Raw genomic sequence first — 15080 nt, 5'->3', positions numbered from 1 at the left:
CCACCCTGTATTTTTGGCTCTAAACAAAACCCCACAACTATGGATCTCTCCATTGAATTTGACTGACATTCATGTCCGCAATAGGGTTCCATGATAAATAAAGTACCATCATCATATGAACTTTTAATTTGTCCAGTACTTTGGGTTATGACCAAATACCTGCACTATTGACATTCTAATCAGCCTCAGCTGTACTTTGTGTTTAGCGCTAATTAGCAAGTATTTAAATGCTAACACCCTAAACTAAGATGCACCACCGTGCCTAAGTACAGCTTCACAGAGCTGCCAGCATGGCTGTAGACTTTTTGTTTATTGTTGCCCCCAATCTTCCCCTCACTATCCATCTTTTGACAAATCTTATCTAAGACCCATCTTTCTACAACTACTTCCCAATATGACGTCACCACAGTTAACTAAACATAACTGTACGTAACTGCTTAAGTTTCGTCTGTTATACTTACTAAGTTATTTATTTGTCTTCATTTTAATTATATGATTTTTTCTGTGAAGTATTTTATCAACATTTGTTGTATTTAAATGTGCTCTATAAATAAATAAAATGACTTGATGGTTTAAGTCAGCTTTACAAAGTTAATAGATACAATGGATTCATCCTAGGGCCCGACACACAGAATTAGATCTATGCTAACTATTTATATGCACAGCATTAACGAAATTAAATTTTTAATGTCCTGTCATGGTACATTTCACATGACATCACACTGCTAGAAATACATCACTGTACTCAAACATACAGTGGCCACTGATGAGTGTGTCCTGACAAGTTGCCATCATACTGTGGGCATGTAAATCCCCTTGAGGGTGGAATTAGTCATGTTAATAACAACTTTTTAATTCCATCAGATGGTAGAGAGTGAGATAGAAAGCGGTTACCCAACAGTCAAAGCTGGAATGCAGATCATGTATTTTTAATGAACTCATGGTAAGATCAGACATTGAAAAGGGCTAAACATCTCTGGGATATTTAGTTCCACTAAAAGCCACAAATGAAATGAACAAATGTTTTGGGTTATGAAGTATAAACAGCGGCAGCAAAAACATCAGCGCACAGTGGCGACTCCGGACGGAGGGAGGGAGGCTTGGCTGGCTGTGACCTTTAGATGGTTTTCATACCACCCAACAGGGGTTCTGCTCATGTGGGGCTGTATCCAAAGGCTGTGTTTTACAAGAGAAAGTGTTTTAAAGCATACAAGAACACAAGACATACGTATATGTTTTTAATCTTGTTGTTTAAGCAGTACAAACCCTTGCATCACACATTCCATGTCCTGAGGGGACTAAAGTGGCATTCCTTCTGTTTTTTAGTATAAATATTATTTGAACTAGTGACAGGCATTCGGAGAACCTAAAGAAATGAGGAAATATATTGAAGTTGTACTTTATCCAGTATGCTGTAGTTCTGTCGCTGGAAGGTTATGTGAACAGAAAGATGCCCATGAATAATAAGAAATTCTGAATTGAACTGTACAACAATTTTCATTCACTCATGTTCTTTTAAATGTCAACAGTGTGTATAAGAGTGTGTGTATGTGTGTGTAAGATCAAGGGACAGAGTCATCAACATTTAAAGTGAAGCATGACTATGTTTTATATTTTAAATATTGAAAACTAGGCCTAGCCTGGCCTGTTGGGACAATAAGGATGTGGATAATATAATGTTTTTTGTTCTTTAAACATTTTATTTGACTGAAAGCTGAGTAACTGCTGCAGGTATTCTCATAGCCGTGATAATATAAGAATACTGAAGCTATACTGTTCATGGAACCACAGTAGATCTGTTTACATTATAATTTATCATTTGTGTGTGAAAATTTAAATTTGAAAGGTGAATCCTCATATTCGTGGATTCATAGAAAACAGGTCGTAGTGCCTGGAGCCTGTTGAGCATGATTGTGTGTTGGTTGGTTTGTGCATTTTAAAGTAACCTTATACTCATTCATTGGTCAGGAGAACTGCTCCGTTATAATTTTTTTTATTTAGGACATATTGAATGCATGTATGGAGAGTGGAAAATTATTATCTTACGGTTTCTGTGGCTATTTCCATTCTTTAAATGTCCAGTGTGTAGGATTTAGTGGCATCTAGCAGTGTAGCTGCAGACTGCAAGTCTGAATCGCTTCACCCTCTCCTTCCAAGCCCGAAGTAGGAACTGCGTCATGAAAAATGTGAACAGCCCAATCTAGAGCCAGTGTTTGTTTTGTTGGTTAAGGCCTACTGTAAAAAAATGGCGTCTTAACATGGTGGCCTCCATAGAAGGCAACCTGCAGTCTATAAGTAAAAAAAAAGGTTCATTCTAAGGTAACAAAAACAAAACCATTCTTGTTTTCAGGTGATTATACATTAATGAAAAAGTAGGTATACATATATTCTATTTATGCCAATGGATCCAAAATGTTACACACTGCACCTTTAAGAATAAGCAAACTTTTTACCTTTCCAACCCGCAGGGGAGGAGTGATCTTTAAAGGATTTGGGGTGAAGAGTCACTTTATGGTTACTTGTGAAATAATTTCATGTTAAAACAAGGAATTTATGTTAAAGCCAAATGTCAGTTTAACTGTCAAATGGCACATTAATGTGCAGTATGAATGCTTTTGTTGCTGTGCATGTATGAATGTATGTGTACATGCATGACCATGGATTTTCTGCATATATTTAAATGTGTGTTTTTATGATTACACAAATGCTGAACTCTAACATTAAATCTTACTGCAATAGAGCAGTGTGCAATAAAGATACCAGCACTGTAGCACTTGGCATTTTAATTCTTATAGTTTTCTTTTTAAACTGTTTTCAGTTTCAAGTACAGTCAAGTGTCTCTTTTATGTTTTAAGATTTAAGTTTAACGTTGATTTTGTGATGTTTTTAATGTGACGCAATGGATTGTAACAGGGACAAAAAGTTCACTCCTCTTTAATATATGCTTTGAGAAATAATTCTATATAATCTTAGTGATTAAATTGTCCCATAGTCGACAAGACTGAACATCTCTAGTCTATAATTTTACTGCTTTCTTTGCCATATTCAGGTGCATATGTAATCACTTTGTCCTAGATGAAACAGTTTCAAACAGTAGCTGAGCCACTGGGCTTGTAAGTTTGCTATCAGCATGAGCACAAATGTATAACCTTTTAAACAAAGGCTCACTTGCTCTGCCTCAGGCAACACTTGCCAGTTTGCTTTCTTGTCAAGGCAGAAAGGAAATGCACATAAAAGAGAAGTGCACATAGATGAAGAAGAAGAACATTGGTGACAAGTCAAAACTCTGACAGACAGATGCTGAGAACCTGATAGCATTATATTTACATGTCTGGAATACACATTTACACATCAAACACTTGCTTGGTTTATTTAAAAGCTATGTGTTTTCCTAAGATGTCTTCTGTTGCCAGCCGAGAGGAATTGTGTCTTGTAAGCATATCTGCACACAGAATGTGCACACAAAAACACAGTAACACAATTGAGGATCTACATCAACAGGAGTAAAATGTGCCCTGTAATATGCATAGTAAGATATGCACACAAACACAATGAGCTTGACTTGACAGCAACAGACAAACAAATATTTAGCAGATATTCACACCAACATCGAGCCAAAGATATTCCATCTCATTGCCTTGTATCTACCAACTGCTGCTGGCTTGGAGACTGATGTCAATAGACTGAAGCTTTAGTTGCACACAAATATAGACAACTGCTGTGTATTACTTTTATTGATGTTGGATACAAAGTTAAATCAACTAACATAGTTTTTCAGTAGGGCTTAGGCTTATGGATTTTTTCATTGTTCTCCACGAATATATTGTAAATAAAAAGTTACTGCTTACTCACTTGAATGGATGTGGGCTTGTCTGTTAAGCAGAGAGTGTTTAATGTGTGTAAGCAAGCCTTTAATTGTGCTTTCAACTGCACAAGTAAATTGCAGATGATGTTTTTGCTTATCACAGTTTTTTTTTAACATGTTGATTCTTCATGTTCTGTGGATGGTCCTTTTAAACTTAACATGCTGGTTTTCTGTGCCGCTAGTGGGTTTGTTTGTTTGTCTGTTAGCAGGATTTAAACTGCTTGCCAATTTTCATGAAACTTGGAAGGGTGTAGCATGGGCCAAAGGACAATCCATTCATATGTGGTGCAAAGTCGAATTATGGGCAGATACACAAATATTTTTTTACTTTTCTATGGCAAAATTAAATCGAATTTGTCATGTGTGCATGAGCCATACTGAACATAACATCCACTTCAAACCACCTATCAGCAAGACAACATCATTTGTGTGTATCTTCCAAATACATCAAACATTATGATGATGTGACAACACTATGATTAAGGTTTGATTATGTTTAGGCATAAAAATGACTTGGTTATGCTGAGGAAGATAAGTACTTAGTTATAGTAAGGGGAACCTTGTCATAGTTACAATATTAACCATGTGGTTAAGGTTACAACAGAGTTGTGGTCATGGTTAAAAAAAACTTTCAATAAACTCTCATTAACAGTTGCTTAACACTGCTTAATTAGACATTTATCCATGCCCCATTTGTTCATAAATTAATGCATTATGTCATTTAATTGTGTCATTAAAAGTGTTACTAATGAACCCTACTATGAATTTAAGCAAATAAGAATGAACACATTACACACAGGGGTAGATTTTTACAGATAAACTGATTCAGTGTATTAGTCTTGTTTTACAGCTATTTCTGGAGCTGGATAATATACCAATTACAAAAAAAAAAGAAATGATTAAAAAAAAGATTCTCTTATAATAGCCCATTCTATAACACAATAATTATTTGTAAAACAAAACTTTTATCATACAGTACATTTTAAAGCCTTTGTATTTGGAAGCTTTGTGTACCTTTCAGCTATGCGTCTCTGCGCTCCTCTCTGATATTGATTTTGCAGGCAAAATTGTTTTGGCACAGCATCCATCAACCATTTACTAGAGTTAAGAAGTGTCAAAGCTTTTTTTGTAGCATGATGTTTTTTAATTCATAAAACAAAGTTCATGCTTGAAAGTGTAATTTGGTAAGAAAGGTCAATTGTTAAAGACAGAGGGGGAAAGTATACATGAAAACATTATAGACATGCCTGTACATTTAAGTCATGTAGGATCCAAAGTCAGCAAAAGCAACCATGTTTAAAAACCTGAATAACTGACTTAGCCAGGGGGAGTAACTGGTCTCTTTCATTGTTCGTGTGCGTCTATTATAGATATATCAATACGTTTTTAATGGAGCTGAGCTGTGGATATCATTGCATGGGCTTTTATAGCAAACAAAAATAATCCAATGTAACGTGTGTGTCAATCTAAAGAATCTTCTCTCTGACATTTATCAGATGCCCTTAACCTGCAGTCTTAACCATAAGGAGAACAACAAAGCTCAGTGAGATAAAGTTCTCTTCATGCATGGTTGGTCTTAAATCAATGGACAAAAAAGTCTTTGTGACTAACTACGGATCCATCTTCTAATGGTATTCATGTATGTTAGTTACGGGAAAACATGCCTTGCGGCCATCGATCCTAAGCCAGTGGGTCCGGAGGCAGAAATGTCTTTATTGTATTTCACCTAAACAGCCTTTTCATCTTACTTACAGTATTGACAGCACATAGGGAGAAAGAATGAGACATAGAAGGAGAGGGACTTACTCCAGTCTATTTTTCCCCTGATTACTTCATCCACATTCTTCTTAAGCACATCTGTATTCAAGAGGACATTACGTGTGACGGTCCCTGCATAAACAATGGGGATATTAAGACAATACAATTAATTTGCACAAAGAGATAAAATATTTTGGTTGTTATAGTCTTATATAAAACACAGAGAGAAGGAGAGGGAGGGAGAGAGAGCAAATAGAGGTTTTATTGCAACGCATCCAAATATATCCAGGCAATGTGTTACCAAATATGCAGGACCTATTTATGTCAGTGAGCATCAGTGCATCCCACTTACAGACAGAAAGTGCTGCTTCGACTCCTCAGCACAGCCAGGCATACAACATGTCACATACATTGAGGAGACAGCCTTATTGTTTAGGAGGCTGCGGCCACCTTTAACCCAGATTTTATGGCCAGATTAGACCCCTAAATAGGATCTCCATTTCCAAGGCCAGAAGATGGTAATGTGTAATGACCAACTTAAATGACCCATGACTGAGCTAGGGGAAAACAGGCCGCCAAGATAGTCCTTGAGGCGTTCAATTATTTTACACTCAGTATAGTGATGACTATGGGAAAGTGGAAGAAAACTTTAGGCTTTCAACATTTATGTGTAGTACAAAAGGAAAGTTTGGTGTTATCACATTGTGCTTAAAGATAGTGAGGTGATGGCAAAGGGAGAGAGATAGTGAGATTGGGAGACGGAGGATGGGGAGGATGGAGGTAGTGCTGCATGCAAACTCTCAATAGTTCCTCACAGGTGTGAAAGAGAATAGCAGCAGAAGGAGCACAACACAGAGACGTCAGACTGTGCTGCTCGATGCTAACCACTGTTGGCAATGAGGGGGCTTGACTCCTCCCACCCAGGCCCGGGTGCCTCCCTGGAGGCTGTCGGTGATTGAAATGGAAATTCAGGAAGTAAAGCTTCAGAGGGAGGAAGTGTCTTGCTCTCCCTGCCAGTCAGTCTGTCTGTTCATCCTGTGGTGCTTTATTACTGTCACTTTCTGTTCACATTAAGCCATAATCATTCATGGCACATAATCACTTTCAGCATGTTCAGCTCTGAAATCCACATGCAAGCTCCAATGTTTAAAGGGCTGCAGAGAATTTTTTAAATATCCTATCAAGAGAAGCTGAAGCTCTTGTCTCCTTTGTCAAGGTCTGAAAAGAATACTGAAATGATTGTTATAATTGCCACATTAACTGAATGAATCAATTTCATTTCAATGCGGTTTAATAAGAATACATTTTATAAGATTTTCCTGTTGATCCAAATAGCAACTACAATAATCCCCTAGCCAGCCTCATGGAAAGCCCATAAATGTTTACAACATACTATTAGTAATTTATTGAAGACCATAAACTTGTAAATATATTGCTATATCCTCTCTCAAGCTACTCAAGAAAAAAACTGTTTATATAATTATCTTTATTTATGGCTACTGGCAAATTACACATGTTAAATATCAGAAACAGCACAGCAACATGTTTCCTATTCATGCCTACGTCTGTCATTACTGTGTTGTTGTTAAAAGGCAAGATATGAAAATCTTTAAACCTTTGATTTATGCAGCCCAAACACTTCAGAGAACAAAGCAGCCATAGGCTAGCAAGAGGTTTGACAGCGCAGCCTCAATACAATGTATTCAGTCTGTGTGTTTGAAAAGGTCATTAATGATGGGCACGGACCCCTCTGGTCAAAATGCCGATATCTCTTTATAGGGCAAACAGGCCTGAGTCAGTCCCTGCTGTGCCTCTCTGTCAAACCCTGGTGTGTGTCACTTTCCAAACAATACAAAACAAAATCACACACGTCATCCCTCATCTATTTTGTTATAAAAGACCACAAGCCTGCGAGCACTAAAGAGGGGAAGAAAAGGGTAAATTATATGTAAAGTGAGTGGAGTAGGGGGCGTTTGGTTTGGAAAGCTGCAACCTTGTTTCCATAGTGAACAATATGCCTCCCTGTTTGAAGAGAGGTTGTGGACAAAGAGAGCAGGTAGAGTGAGGAGTAGAGGTGGGAGCAGGTTGGTGCTACACTGTGAGCGCAGTTTCTGTAATTCATATGTGAAACAAGAGTAAAGAGCCATGCTAGCAGCTCTATATGGCTGTATTCAGGCAGAGTAACATGCTGATGCTAAGCAGGTGTAATGTTTACCACACACAAAACATTTCCAGGTTATAACTGAACCAGTGTGGGGTCAATATAGCACCAACAATACTGGGTTCATTATGCAATTTATTTAGTCAATTTTTAATACATTTTATTTTACTATGAATGTTCACCAACTTAATTATGTTTATTAGCATGCTAGCATGTGTTAATTAGCACTAAACACAAAGTACAGCGGAGGATGATGGGAATGCAGATATTTGGTCATAAACCAAGTATTGGACAATTTACCGCTCAACCACAAGGGTGACTCCATGATGAAGCTAAATAAAAAGTTAAGGGACTCGTTAAGGGACTTGTGTTTCACAGGATAAGCGTCATTTCTGACCTGCTGGTGGCGCTAGAGGAATAATTACAGGACCACTAAAGTCAGTAGGATTAATCTTTAGGGGACCATGAATGTCTGTACTTTTCAAGGAAATTCAAACCAGTATCACCAAAAAACATCTGCACATGCAAGTTAAAATTGGGCTAAATTTGTGCAAGCTCTGTTAAACATATACTGTTGTTTCAACATTTTAAATGCTGTTTTTTTAGTATGTAACCTAGCCGTCTAAAAAAACATTTTCGACCTCAGCAGAAGCCACAGATGAGAAAATAAATGAAAGAACAGACAGAATAATAGTGAAACTGTTACAGAGCAGAGGTGAGAGGAGAACAAAAAGTGAGCAGTGTATATGGCAATGAGTGTGTAGTCATGTGAAGTCAGTGAAACTTCATTCAACATTAAAAGAGAAGAGGGTGTCATTTTCAGTGTCTTTGAATGCAGCTCCATTGATAGTGCAGCTCTGCTGATAAGCACTTTCACACGTGTGTTTCATGTGTGTTTAAAATCCAAGACATACTATTCATGCTGTCTCATTGGTTCTCTGCTTGACTAAACTGTATGGATTTCCTCTTGAATGAAAAGTGGCGTTTCATTATGAAGATGCCAGCTGTTAACATCAGCAGTCATGTTGTTTCGGTTGCAGTTATTGCTGCTGTTGATACGGCAACTTTTACTGCTGTTGTTGTTCATTATGGAGATGATGCTGATTAGTGACGGAGTTGCTAGCTGTGAGGGTGATGAGTGCTGATAATGGTGATAATAATTACATTTGATCATACAAAATCTAATAACATGACAATAACATGGTTGTTGATTCATTTAATCTGTGACATTTTCTTATCAGGAAATGTCTGTTTTTCTGCTTTATTGCTGTATTGTTAAAGCTCTCTTTTTTTTCTCACCATCATAAAAAAAAAAATCTGATTTGCCAGAAGACCACCTTTAATTTTATTTTCTGTCAGCATCAGGAAGCTGTTTGTGTGATCTGTACAAGCCAGGCCAGTTGTTCTTTACTATGCTTTTAATACATTTTTACCTAATATTGTGAGTCTACTGACAAACACTGAGAAGATCATCGAATGGAATGTGACACCCCCAAAATAAGCCCTCACGCACCAGCGCAGTTTTCACAGAAGCTCACAGAACTGATGAAGTGTGAGTGTAAAACAAAATTAATTAGCAAAAAGGCTAAGAGAGGGGTGATGGTGAGATGAACCTAAAGTACAGAGGCGGAGGGGCGGGTCCGGGTACAGATATAGCATACATAGAAGAATGAGACAAGACAGCAGTGAGGGGAGAGCTGAGGGATTGGAAAATCAGCATTTCAATTACATGAAAGCAATTGTTTTTTATCTTGAGTGCAAGTTAATGAAACTAATTAGTCTTTGCAGCATGAACCCTCTGGCACGTCAGATAATCGCCAGAGGCTTAGATAGTGCCAGTCAATTTTTAGCTTACTGCAGTAGAGGGGAAAAACAAACAGGGCTTTATCGCTCCAGCAGGCATTACACATGGGGTTTACATCAACTTCAAGACCTCTTTTCACCTTTCCAGGTTACTTACTGGCCATTTACATGAGGTATCCGCAACATAACACTTCCATCATCTACAAGCCTTAGGGTCCTTAGAACAACTTAATTAGCATTTGATTGAGAACTCCATCAGGAAATTTGAACATTCTATCTGGAATAGTATGTAGCAGCCGTCAGGAAGCCAAGGCTTCCATCTGCTGTACCTAAGTGTGTGCATTTGATGCATTGCTATGCAGCACAGGTAGACAAAGACCTGCACATTGCTGTATCACAATAAGAATATCAAGAATTTCACTGAAAGCCTGAACTACCCAAGAGTGAAGACACCTGCAGTGGGCTTGTTTGTGTGACTCATTGTGTCTATGAACAAGAATCAGAATCAGAATCAGACAAGGCTCTAGTGCTGTGAAGGCACACACAAGGATAGACAATATGCTCAGGCTTTATCGTGGAATGCTCTCAAATATCTCACTAGACAATCAATGATACTTCATTTATATAGCACCGTTGCAAAAAGAGTTACAAAGTGCTTTACAGTAAAAGCATAAAAGAAAATAACATATATTATGAAACAAGATTAAGTGATTTAAGCCTTTAGAAGAGATTTAAAAGAAGATACTAAGTTTGCCAGGCAAGTCTGGAGGAAATAAAAACATGTATGAACTTTTCTATAATGACCTGAAAAATGTCTCAGTTGTACACAGAAGGACTGCACCACTTTTGTCACCTGAGCCTCAAAAGACAACTCTTTCTTTGCTGTTAAATTGTCGATTTAACATCTATATAACACTGTCTCACTTGCAATAACAGCAGAGATGCAAAGACTGCACACAAGGCCAAGGTGTTCCAGTTTAGCTTGGACACAAGCAGAAATCTAAAGGTTAGCTACAAGGTCTGTGATGATGGCATTTGGCCATGTAACAAGCCATGACAGCAAGTTGGAGAAGAGAAAGTGCAGGCCTCTTCATATACCATGTATTGATTTATTCTATTTTCTATGTCATTCTATACATTTTATTATGTTTTCCTATAGGTGTAGCATGAAGCAACCGCAAACTCTCATTTTGTTATACACCTGTGTGTTGTATGATAATAATACATTTCTTTGTTTCCTTGATTCCAGACAGTATGCAGAGTGAGAGCTGTCCGTGGTGCTGAACTCAAACTCTAACATGAAATACCAGTTGGTGGAGAGCTGTCCATGGTCCTTTACTGTCATGCACAGAAGCCCTCTCACTGGCAACAAAAATAAAGACATCTGAAATGATAACCCTTTTCTGTGACATCTAACATGAACTTTAGTTTATAGCATATTCATAAAACAGCTTTCTAACAGCTACACGATATTCATGAATAATTGATCTCCTTTGTTGTAGCCTAAGTTCATCTAGATTGTTAGCCGCGTGTTTTGATGTGAATGTTTAAGCATGTTAAATATGTTTCTGGAAAATATTTTATGCATTCAGTTTAATTTTTAAATTGATGCTTACAGAGAACTTGTTCAAAGCAAACAGGCAAAAAAAGGCACTGAGTGATCCAAGGAGATTTAGAATTAAACTGAAAAGGCCAGAACTTTGTGGAGTTACAGCAATAGATTGCTCGCACATTGATCTCACAAAGCATCACCTTGTGTTTCTTGTTTTAATACCAACTATTGATTGACTGACCTTCATGTATATAAATGGACACTACCCTCAATGTGGCCAGCATGGATTATTTCCACTTATATCTGTTTGTCAAAGCTCTTAGAACTCCCGGCTTGTCAATCAATAGTCAGAACTGCATGGGGATCTTTCGATCCACATCAGAAAGTAATGAAAAAACAGTATTAGGTGCATTGACTTCAATCATATTAGGGGATGCATGGGTAAAACTGTTTTGCAAAGACTTTTATATAATAATGCAATATCTTGATTTGCAGTTTTTTCATCAAGAGAGATTTGAGCAGTAGTAGTATTTACAATTAACTAACTTTCTAAACAATGTAGGAGATGAATTATATGAATATGTTTTTCTTTTAAACCTATATATCTGTACCTCTGTATTAGATTCATGGTCTACAGTGCAATTGCTTGAAAGGCCCTGCTTTGATTGGACAAATTTATGGAAGCTTAACTACAGCCAGTAAAAACAGAGTGCTTATTGAAGAGAACTACATAAAAACTTACAGGGTAAAGTTAGTGAAGATATTTGGCTCTGGTACCCAGTGCATGGCAACCCAGAATCTAGTGGGAGATAGAAGTTTGATGGTGAAGTACAGAAGCTCCAACTAGGTCAGAACTATTCCTGGTCTCCCACCATATGCTAAAAGGTGCTCCAGTATACTGGCGAGTGAGAGTGGAAGAATATCAATGTAGCTGCAAATTCATCAGCTGGCACTACGGGTATACAAACCTCGGGGTGTTTACTGCAGTGTAGCCAGTGTCCAGCAGCTGGTCAGCCATCAAGCTTTTTAATACTGGGCCTGGCTAAAACCCAGTCCACACACAGAAGAGAGATAGCTAGCATGCATATACCAGAGGCTATCTGATTTATCTATTCTTTGAAGCTGGTATTTAACAACAAGGTGCTAGCTCTGAGATTATACCAAATCAATACATCAGGGGAAAAGTATCAGAAACACGTACTAAAATCTCTGAAATCTAAAAAGTTATTTAAACTTCATCTGTGTACTCGATTCCTGTTTAAACCTGACATTAACCTAAAACCGCTGCTGCTGATACATCTTTCCTAGCCTTCAGCTATGAAACACACACATACACACAAAAAAGGATTGGATGAGATTGGATGAATCTACAAATAGCGTAGGTCCACAACCAGGTTGTGCACAGAAGGCGTGAAGAGGCGGCTCATGCATTTTTATTTTTTTAATACCAGGCATCTTGCAACTGTGTAGGTACATATCATGAATACATTGTGGGTTTTCTACTATTAGCTATTTCTGAGTGCTGAAAAGCAAGTAACATTACAGAATATAATGTACAGTATGTCGCATTTGAAGGAAAGGAAGAGTTTGTCATTTTGGGAAATAAGTTTACTATGACCAGTTGCCTGGCAACCAGTGGAACATGACGAGAAAATAGTATGACATACGACACAACCATTTGTAGAATGGTGATTTGACTTTTATACACTTCGATTTTTATAGTACAACTTAAATAAACACGCAAAACTGTTAAACTACAGGTGCTGGCTGGTGGACCTTGTTACCTTCAGAGCCGGGTGAGCTGTTTCCCACTTTTTCCAGTGTTTGCGCTAAGATAAGGTAACTGGTGGCTGGCTGGAGCTTCATATTTAAATATTATTAAATGTATTACTCAAAATATCAAACTTTTCTTGAAATGAAGAACAGTAACACAAGTTGAGACGTTTGTGTCCCACAGACATCCTCAGTGACACAGTGAACACAACACTGGCTTATTATTCACTTACAATGCTACCTTTACAACTGTCATGTGGTAGAAGAACATGCCACCATCACAGAAACTAAACATCCTCGTCATCATTGTTTTTACTCTTGGAATCTCTGAGATGTGTCCCAGATCTTTAATTAAGTCTGCAGTGTCATGAGGGGATGTCCATATTACTCCTCTGACATTTCGGCTCCACTGATATGGAAACCAGAAGTGCACAGATTCCATTAAGTGTGCAGGGTGCGTGGCGGCAGAAAACGGGACACCCGCGGGATTCCTGAAGTGGCATTTCTTCGGCCTGTCATATCCTCTCTGAGAGTAATGAAATCAGTTTGACTCCTTCACTCCAGCTCAGCACTGTCATATATATATTTTAGAGTTTTAGTGAAAAAATGTAAAACAAAAATGATGTGCAGCAGGGACAGTGATGAAGATGAAAAAAGTAAAAATGTTTATTTAAGTTGCTGTTTTGGAATTAAACATCTTTCAGTGCAATGATAGAGGCTATGATGAGATGAAAGATATAGCAATTGCTCAATCAATAAAGTGTTTCCACCAAAGAAATCTATCCGTCTCATATTTTACAGTCTTGTTTATTTCCATACAAGATTCAAAGCATTACTTCTAACCAGAATTCCACAAAGAGCAGCACACCTGACTGAGCTCTCTATCATTTTCTTTTGCAGCCCAACTGCCTCATTAGAAAAATGTTTTCCTCATGGCTTCCATTAAAGGATAACATTGCCTGATTTCAGCTCAATTTAGAAATCATTAGATCCTCACTGTCAGGGTAGTAATATTTCCAGTGGCCACTCTTTCACAAGTATAGTTCTACGCCTAAAACGTGCATGGTTAGTGTTTCCTAGTAGGAAAAGTCTGATGTATCATAGTATCAAATCCGATCCCATGTAGACCTGCTTAAGTTTTCTGAAAGGAGCCTTGTCTTTGTGAGTCCCGACCAATAAATGAACCCTAGCAACACCATCCTCAGAGAAGAGGGCTGTGTCAGCCAAGCTGTCAGAGGAGCAGCTGGATTCTTTCTGAGCCGAATCTCTTGAAGACAATTGAACACTTTGTGTGCTACCTCACCAGAATGAAGCTTGAAGTAGGATTATCTGGTTATCTGCTTATGCCCTTGATATCTGCTATGACTGACTGCACAAGCAAAAAGGGCGGGGGGGGGACACAACTGATGATGGGACAAAGAAATACTGGAGAAAGATTTTTGGGCTGCCACTGTAGCGAAAGGCTAAGGAGAGGCTGCTTTGAGGTTTAGAGAGATGAATTTCTTCAAATCCTACTCCTGGAAATAAAACAAAAACAGCTGGTGCTAACTGCTCCAAGGCAGCAACAGCACAGAATGATATGCACTCTTCAGGGCCACATGTCATCATACAGAAACAAAAGCCTTAATTTATTCCAATAGACTTGAGGATTTTATAACAATGGCTTCACTGTGTATAAAATCTTTTTACATCTTCTGAGTGTGTCTAGCATGTCTACATGAGAAGTATGTCAACCTCATGAACCTGCTTCTTCATGTCTAAAACATTCTCCACAAGGTGAGCATAAATCTATCACCCTGTCCTGTTTTTACATGGAAAAGCACTGCCTTGGTTAAAAAATGGGCTGCCAGCTCAGCGTCCTAAATTTCACTGGGCCTTGACAGGTTGATGCCATATTTACTGTGTGAAATATAATGCAATGAGATGTGGCTATTAGAATGGCTGTAGCTCTTTTTGATCAGAGCCCTCTGCAGCACAGAGCTGTCAGCGGAGCTCCGTGAGTTTTTTATTGGGTCGGAGATGCACAGCTCATCAGGGAGCGTGAGTAAGAGATAGATGGATCCTATGGGGTTCATGTATACAAGTCCAACACAGACAAGCTCAATAGGTCTGGATGTTTCTGCGGTGTTGCTTTACTTATTGTTTAACAACCCTTTGCAGTGTGAAAA

The sequence above is a fragment of the Morone saxatilis genome, unplaced genomic scaffold, assembly GCF_004916995.1.
Source record: "Morone saxatilis isolate NCDOM2014 unplaced genomic scaffold, NCSU_SB_2.0 Contig18, whole genome shotgun sequence".
Classification (NCBI taxonomy): domain Eukaryota; kingdom Metazoa; phylum Chordata; class Actinopteri; family Moronidae; genus Morone; species Morone saxatilis.
The sequence above is the reverse complement of the archived record's forward strand: the minus strand, read 5'-3'. Positions refer to the sequence as shown.